The sequence below is a fragment of the Sus scrofa genome, chromosome 9 (genome assembly GCF_054392235.1).
Source record: "Sus scrofa isolate SSC_HxYL_T2T_F1_AM1 chromosome 9, Sscrofa_HxYL_maternal_Yorkshire_Landrace_v2.0, whole genome shotgun sequence".
NCBI classification, from domain to species: Eukaryota; Metazoa; Chordata; class Mammalia; order Artiodactyla; family Suidae; genus Sus; species Sus scrofa.
In genome coordinates this window covers 70,055,541-70,064,461 of record NC_139391.1, presented here as the reverse complement: position 1 = coordinate 70,064,461, position 8,921 = coordinate 70,055,541, and the positions used below count along the sequence as shown (strand labels likewise).

The 8,921-nt window shown below is 48.6% G+C and overlaps 1 pseudogene; it reads right to left on the bottom strand.

The window, feature by feature from the left end:
* Window positions 1-406: 406 nt before the first annotated feature.
* On the bottom strand, window positions 407-7,632 carry LOC100525353 (large ribosomal subunit protein eL18 pseudogene; annotated as a pseudogene).
* Between the last annotated feature and the right edge of the window lie 1,289 nt (window positions 7,633-8,921).

Genomic DNA, 8,921 nt, shown 5'->3' with positions numbered 1-8,921 from the left:
GGGCTGTAGTGATGCGGACGCAGAGGCTGCTGGAAAAGGGTTCTTGGGTTCTTGGGTTCTTGGGCTGTTAGAGAGTTCTTTAGCTGAAAGAGATTTTCAAGTCCTATTCATTCTCGTTTGGGAAAGTCCTAGAATTCCCCAAAGATCCAGGAGTCTGGGGGAGGAGAAAAGAGGGCTGGAAAGAGGATGCCATGTGTTGACTCCTGCCTGGGGCGCTCCAGAGCACCGGTGAAGGGAGGGGTCACCTCCCAGGCCACCTCCCTGATGGCCCTTCCAGGTTGACACGCACCCGTCCCAGGCTCAGGGAGCCTCATTCCCACAGGACAGCTGCTTCTGGACCACGGCTCTGGGCTCTGGGCCAGGCAGACTCTGGCTTTCAACCCAGTCGATGCTGGAGTGTGAGGAACTAAAGACAGGACAGGTGCTGCATGTCAATGACAGGAGGGAGGTGGAAATCGCTCCCGGCTCTGTTGGTCTGTGTGGACACCGACCCAGCCTGCCGAGAGCCTGCTAGAGAGAAAGAGAGAGAGAGAGGGAGAGAGGAGAGAGAAAGAGACTACGTGGGTGTCCACACTCGGAACAGGGGCAGGCATCTGAGTGGCCGGGTCTGGTCAGGAGCTTTCAGGCTCAGTGAAAATGAAAGAGGCACGTATGTTTATGTGTACGTGAGTCTGTTTGTGGCATGGGTGTTTGAGTGCGTGCTGTGTGCTGTGAGAATGGTGGGTGGGTGTGAATGTGCGTGCGAGCTATATCCATCCAAGATGTAAATTGATAGCAATGAGGCTGATGCCATAAGCCACAGACAAAAATTTTGTAGATGAATGCTTCCAGCATGACCCTGTATGTGTTATGTGTATGCGTGGTTTGGGCATATATATTTGGTTTAGTGCCCTGTGTGCTTAAAAATGTGTGCAAACAGATGAATGAGTGTCGTGTGCATTTGTACACGAGGCTCTCTTTGGGAGCGCCAGGTGTGTTCTATGTGTATCTGTGTCATATGTGTATGTGTAAGTGTGTGTGCTTCTGGCCAGGGCTGGGGACAGCATAATAGTGTGGGACAATGACAGATTCCCATTTTCCCAAAGGCTCAGCATTCTCTCTCCCACAGTCTGTTACAATTTATCCACCCCAAGTGAAATCTTTTTTTTTTTTTCCGTCTTTTGTTGTTTGAGGGCCGCACCCATGGCCTATGGAGGTTCCCAGGCTAGGGGTCTAATGGGAGCTGTAGCCACTGGCCTACACCACAGCCACAGCAACTCGGGATCCGAGCTGCGTCTGCAATCTACACCACAGCTCACGGCAATGTCAGATCCTTAACCCACTGAGCGAGGCCAGGTATCGAACCTGAAACCTCATGGTTCCTAGTCGGATTCATTTCTGCTGTGCCACGACGGGAACTCCACTAAGTGAAATCTTAAAGGTCTGGAGCAATCACATAAGGCTTTGACCCCCCAGCCCTGGATCCACTTGCTGCTCACACCCAAGCCACCCAGAGACACCTCCCTGATAGGTCCCACCTCCAGGAAGAGCCTCTGACCCGATGGCTGGACAATAGAGTCTTTCTTAGCTTCCCCTCATTCCATTTCTCAAGGAGCAGGGCCTGCAGCTGAACCTGAACAGTCTACACTGCCTCCGCTCTGCCATGCTTTATTGCAAATGTCCCAGTTTCCCGCCCAGGACCTGGAGGGGCTGGTGGGAAGGCTCAGATAATTTCCTCACTACCTTGTCATCTCTGAAAGCTGCTTACTCTAACAGGCCCCCTCTGCTCTGGGGCTGACATTCCTTCTCCACTCATTTCTCTTTGCTTTTGTCTAATGAGGAACAGGAGGCTGCTGAAACTGACAATAGAATTACCTGGGACGCTGGGTCCTGTCAATCTCCATTAGGAGCCCAGGGAGGGAATAGTGAAAGCGCGGGGACACCTTGGTGCTGTTACAGCAACAGGGCTCACTCTGAGAGCAAACAAAAGCAAACAAAACCACCCCTCCCTTGGAGGCTCGGCCTGAGCCAATGGGTCAACCTGGCTTCCAGCCCAGGCTACAGAGTCCACCTCCCCTGGCCATGCCCACGAGCCAGAACCTGAGAAATATGCCTCCCTGCTGGGGGTCCTCAGACCTCAGGGAGCCTCATTCTTCCCTGGAGGATCTGCCTGAGGTTGACTCAACAACCTTGTCCCACCTCAATGACTTGTGGGAAGTCCAAAGCCTTTCTATGATTTCCTGGGCGATTTATCTCCTTTTGACCACCTCTGGATTCCAGCCGCTGATGGATTATTTGATACATGCACCAGCCCTCTGATCCTTCCACCATCCATTTCCAGTCCTCACCTGTGCTATTGTGATTTATTATAAGAAATATACATTTGGTCTTTATTTCTGGCACCGAGCTCCTAAAACCCTTGGAATTGTCTAAGTGATGAGAATGATAAAGGCGTCTTGATATTCATAAACAAATGCCTTTTAATCACAGCTGAGTTCATGTTAATAAAGTGACTTTTGGAAAGCACCTAAGGATGGGGCTGCTTGCAGAGGGAACTAATCATGTGATTGGAGGGGTGGAACTTTCAACCCATTCTCCTGACCTCAAGAAGAGAGAGGAGCTGGAGATGGAACCAACTGTCAATGGCTAATGATTTAATCAACCGTGCCTATGTAATAAAGCCTCAATAAAAACCTAAAAGAATGGGGTTCAGGAGTTCCTGTCATGGTGCAGTGGGTAACGAATCCGACTAGGATCCCTGGCCTTGCTCGTGGGTTAAGGATCCAGTGTTGCCGTGAGCTGTGGTATATGTCGCAGACATGGCTTGGATCCCCAGTTGCTGTGGCTCTGGTGTAGGCCAGTGCCTACAGCTCCAATTCGACCTCTAGCCTGGAAACTCCATATGCCACGGGAGCAGCCCTAGAAAAGGCAAAAAGTACCAAAAAAAAGAACGGGGTTCAGACAGTTTTTAGGTTGGTGAACACACAGAGGTCCTGGGACACTGGTGTGCTTGCACAGGGCATGGAAGCTTCCCGCATACCTTGCTCTGTGGGGTGGAAGAGGAGTCCCTCTTCCAGCTGGGTGTTCGTCTGTAACCTTTCTCATATCCTTTTATAACAAACGAGTAAACAATAAGGAAACACTTTTTTCTGAGTTCTGTGAGCCTCTCTAGCAAATTAATTGAAACTGAGGAGGGGTCGTGGGATCTCCTGAGTTATAGCCAGTCAATCAGAAACACAGGTAACGAGATTTTTGATTGGCATCGGGGGGGGGGGCAATCTTGTGGGACTGAGCCCTTAAACTGTGGGATGAGATGCTGTCTCCAGGTAGAGAGTGTCAGGCTGAGTTAATTTCCTGGTGGTATTGAAAAAAACACACATTGGAATCACTGTCAGAATTGGACCACTGTCTCAGAATTGAACATTGTAAAATTCTGTCTTTTTCCTCAACTGACTTAAAAGACTAGTCAAGGGTGAGTCTCTTCAATAGTGAGCACACATGAGCACAGAAATGAGTTTCAACCTATACCTTACACCTTCTACAAACATTAACTCAGAAATAGTTAAAAATGGATCATAGGGACCATCTTACATATGAATTATATGTAAAACATGAAACCGTAAAACTTCTAGGAGTTCCCGTCGTGGCACAGTGGTTAACGAATCCGACTAGGAACCATGAGGTTGCGGGTTCGGTCCCTGGCCTCGCTCAGTGGGTTAAGGATCCGGCGTTGCTGTGAGCTGTGGTGTAGGTCACAGACAGCAACAGCAACATGGCTCAGATCCCGTGTTGCTGTGACTGTGGCGTAGGCCGGTGGCTACAGCTCCGATTGGACCCCTAGCCTGGGAACCTTCATATGCCGCGAGTGCAGCCTTAGAAAAAAGACAAAAAGACAAAAAAAAAAAAAAAAAAAAAAACCTATAAAACTTCTAGAAGAAGTTGTGACCCTGACTAGGGAAGGAGTTTTTTGATATAATACCAAAAGCATGATCCATAGAAGAAATATATGATAAATTAGATATTGTCAAAATTAAAATCCTCTCTTCTGCCAATGATATTGTTACTAGAATAGAAATATAAGCCACAGTGGGGAGAAAGTCTTTGCAAATCATATTTTTTGACAAAGGATTTGTATCCAGAATATAGAAAGAATTTTCAAAATTCAACAATAAAAAAATTATATCTAACAATACTACCAAACACTGATGAGTTTGTAGACTAACAGGAATGCTCACATATCGCCAGTGTTTCGCCCACTTTGGAAAGCAGTTGGGTGGTTTTATATAAAGTTAAGCATATACCGGAGTTCCCGTCGTGGGTCAGTGGAAACGAATCTGACTAGTATCTATGAGGACTCAAGTTCAATCCCTGGCCTTGCTCAGTGGGTTAAGGGTCAGGTTTTGCTGTGAGCTGTGGTGTAGGTCGCGGATGCAGCTCGGATCTGGTGTTGCTGTGGCTGTGGCATAGGCCAGCAGCTGCAGCTTCAATTCCACCCCTAGCCTGGGAACTTCCATATGCTTGAGTGCAGCCCTAAAAAGACAAAAACAAAAACAAAAAAAAACAAAAGTTAAACATATACCCACCATTGTGACCCTACAATCTCATTTTTCTCGGCTTAAAATAAATGGAAATATGTTTACACAAAGTTTACAGCAGCTTTATTCAATATCACCAAACCCTGGAACCACCCAAATGGTCTTTGATTGGCAAATGGACAAACTATAGTTCTTCCAGATTGTGGAGTCCTACTGGGCTATGAAAAGGAACACACTGGAATTGACATATGACGTGAATCAGTCTTAAATACATTTTGCTAAGTGAAAGAAGTCAGATCCAAAAGGCTCCATATTACATGATTCCGCTTCTATGACATTCTGGAAGCGGTATAACTATACGGCCAGAAAAGAAATCAGTGGTTCCCAGGGTTAGTGCTGGGGAGAGGGACTGACCATGTCGGGGCGGGACAGGGCATTTTGCGCATATATCATGTCTGTGGTGGTGGATACACACCTCTATGCATTTGTTGAAACCACAAAAAGCAAACATTACTATCTGCAAATTACGAAAAAATACCGAATGTTGGGGGAACTCAAAATGGAATACACTAAGAAATAAACACATCGTCTATAAATGAACCATGCACCTACCCTGAAGAAAGAACTAACCTGAGTCACTTTGGGACACAGTTTTGACTAGAAAGGGTAAAACAAAAGACGAAAAGGACAGGTATTGTTCTCCCGTCCGGAAATCTGCTTCTCCCAGTGCTCTGCCTTAGCAGTGTGCGCATACGGTGGCTTAACAACTAAATACAGTCACTGCTTGGTATCCACAGCAGTTCTGGCCTATAAATCACTGTGAACACTGAATTAGCGCATCCCCAAACAGTGCTCCTGAGGAAATCCTGGGTTAGCTTCCCGTGAGCCTCTGGTCACAACAGTTTTGTCACTCAATCAACAGATAACTTTTACGTGTGTCTGATTAAAGACATCTTAGTAATATAAATTGTTGCTTCATTAACCATGAGCTCAGGTCAACGGCATCATAACTCACGCCTAAAGAAGCTCATCCAACACCCGCGTTTTCCCCATGAGGCACGTCGCAGCTTTCCCCGAGCAGTGATAACAGACGGTACTTCAGCGCTGTGCCCGGGGACCATTTTAAACAGCGACATCATCCACCAAAAGCACAAAGATGGGGAAAATGTGGCACTAAATAGACCATGAAAAGGACGCTTGTTTACAGTAAGAGAGCTAAAGCAAGAAGGCAGAGGGTCGCCTCATTTGACCTCGGCTGGGAACTCATACCTTTGGCACCTCAAATCTTTCCCCACTTTGCGCATGTCTGTGGACCACCCACGAAACACCCTGAGTGTTGATGTTGAGGTGACAAATCAATGTTAGTGAGTAGGTGAATTCGCAAATACAGAATCCGAAATAAGAGGGATCAGCTGTCTATTGCAGGTGATGAGAGCCAGACAAGGGGGCCAAGGTATGCACCCGACAGTCTCCCTGAGGTCAGTTATGTCTTCAGAGTGTGCCAAACTTTCCTGGAAGGGCCCTCAGAGACGAAGCATCTACCACCCCAACGACAGAAGAGAAAGCTGAGGTCCGGGGAAAGGGTTTGTCTAGGTCACGGTTGGCTTTGTCCCATCTCCATTTCCCATCATGGCATTTTAATGCCTCCTTTCATAGCTCTGCATCTGAGGCCCTGAGCATCCTAAAAGTGGGAGGTGCCGGGGGTGGGGAATAGGATGCTTGAAATCCAGGCTTGGGTTTACCCAGACCTGTCACTCTCCTATACCACCAATCTGCCAGAAAGAACTTCGAAATAGCCAAAGCCTGGGGCTCAGCCTCAGACCTCCCAGAATTCCCTTCCTTTCTGTCAGCCCTGGCTGCCTAGGTGATCTCATCCATTCTCATTACTCTAAGCACCATCTATATGCAAATTTGTATCTCCAGCCCAGACCTCTTCCCCTGAACTCATCTCCAGTTTCCAACTGCCTTCACATGGCTGCCTGGATATTTAACAGGCATTTCAAAACGAACATCTCCAAAACAGAACTTTCATTTCCTTCCTACTCCTTCCCAACTCAGCAACCTGTAGCTCCGATTGCTCAGGCTAAAACCTCAGGCATCCTCCTTTCTCTCATATCCCATGTCCTACCCAGCAACCAATCTATTGGCTGCAAGCATTTCCTGCCACCCCATGGCTACCGCCTAGGGCCTCTGAATGCTGCATTTGCCTCCTGAACAGGCTCCCCTGCTTCTTCTTCTTCTTCTTTTTTTCAGCATCCAATGTCTTTTTTTTTTTTTTTTTTGGTCTGTTCTAGGGCTGTTTCCGGGACCTATGGAGTTTCCAGGCTAGGGGTCGAATCGGAGCTGTAGCCACCGGCCTACACCAGAGCCACAACAACTCGGGATCCAAGCCGTGTCTGTGACCTACACCACAGCTCACAGCAATGCTGGATCGTTAACCCACTGAGCAAGGCCAGGGATTGAACCTGCAACCTCATGGTTCCTAGTGGGATTCGTTAACCACTGCACCAAGATGGGAACGCCCCAAAATCTTTTTAATAACAAGGCAGATTCTGGGATTAGTTTTTCTAGCTATGGCTGGTACATTGGTCTCTGGTGTGCTTGGTCTTCTGGCCCTGGGAGTGTACATAGGGTTTGGTGTGGTTGTGTGGGGTTTCTGAGGCCTTGCTGAAATGCCTGTAGACCTCTCGGCCCTTGCGAGGACCTGAGAGGAGGACCATGCCCCCGCCCTTGCGGGAGTCCAGGGCCAGCTGGTTGAAGATGAGGATCTTGCCTTGGAAATGAGGCTCCAGGCATGGCTGCTCCCTGGCAGAGCACACGCCTTCAGTTTAGGCACCTCCGGGACCTGCACATCATCGGTTATAGCTCCTAAAACCAGAGCAGTCTTGTCTTCCCGGCCGGGAAATTCCATCTTCTGGATCATCCTGGAAATTGACAGGGGTGGCCGGGCTGTATAACCCATGAACAACCTCTTCAGCACAACATGAGAGCCGGTGGCGTTGGTTCATCTGGCCAGAAACCTGTATACCTTAACCAACAGCCTCAGGGAGATGTTCTAGCTCTCGGGCTCCTTGCGTGGAACCTTTCGTTCCTTGTTGTGGCAGATGTCAACTCCCATGATGGTGCCTAGAGGGGGTCCCTGCTTCTAATCTTGCCACGTCCATTCTGCCAGACAGCAACTGGGATTGTCCTTATGGAAAGCCTTGTGACATCACCGCTCTTCCCAAAACCCTCCGATGGCCTCTCTCTCACTCAGCGTAAAATCAGGACCCAGACGGTGTTGCCACTGTGGCACAGTGGGTTAAGAACCTGACTAGTATCCATGAGGATGTGGGTTCCATCCCTGGCCTCGCTCAGTGGGTAAAGGATCTGGCATTGCCACAAGCTGAGAGTTAGCAGCTGTGGCTCTGATTTGACCCCTAGCCCAGGAACTTCCATATGCTGCTTATATGTGCATGCGTGCATGCGCGCGAACGTGCGCACACACACATCAGAACAAAGATGATGCCCAAGGCCTGCAGGGCTCTGATCTCTCTGCCCCTCTCTCCTTGCATCCTGGCTCCAGTCCTGAGGCTCCCTGCTGCTCCAAGAACATCCAGGTGTACCTCAGTGGGGTCAGTTCCTGGGGGAAAGTGCCCCAGAGAGCAGGTTTGCAGGGCTTCAACACTTTGACACTTGTCTGGATCTGGACAAGCAGATCTGGGTTGAAAAAACTCCTCAGGCTGGAGGGGAGTCCTTTAGTTCTCAGGTCAGCCATCCCTCCTGTCCTGCCACCCACTAGCGCTCCTCAGTTTCTCACACACTTTTTCCCTTCAAGGTGGATTTTCATCTCCTCTCCCCATCTTTGGAAAGTGTCCCTGATCACTGGAGAATCCAATTACCACTCCTTCTAAGGGAGTTCTTAGTCTCTGTTATGCAAATGTGGCTATGATTGTGCCAGGCAGGTTTTGTTGCCCTTTTATCTTTCCTCCAAGTGTCTCCCCTTTAAAGCTGGAGTTACAATTCTCTTTATTTTTTATTGTGAAAGCCCCTGAGGTCCCCAGCTCCCCAACCATGGAAATCGCCTTGATTACCCACTCTGGATCCCAGGAGCCACAATAGGTCTGCCTCGGGGCAAACAGAAGGAAAAATAAACAGCGTTTAGTGGAATTTATTTTATTTCTTTGGAGATGCAAATCAGAAGATTCCTGATGAGCTCTGGGAGCATCAGTGTGGAGTGGGAGGAAGTTGGCTGTGGGAGCAGAGACTTGGGGAAAACAGACCTCTCTGCAGCCGCAGGGGCTGCGCTGATTCTTTGTAGGGAGAGGGTGGGGTTGGGGGAAGCGGGGAGCAGCGCAAAACTCCACAATGTTACATTTGCTATTTTGTCTTATTGAACTTTTCCGGGCCTTCTCTGAGTAGAGGCTG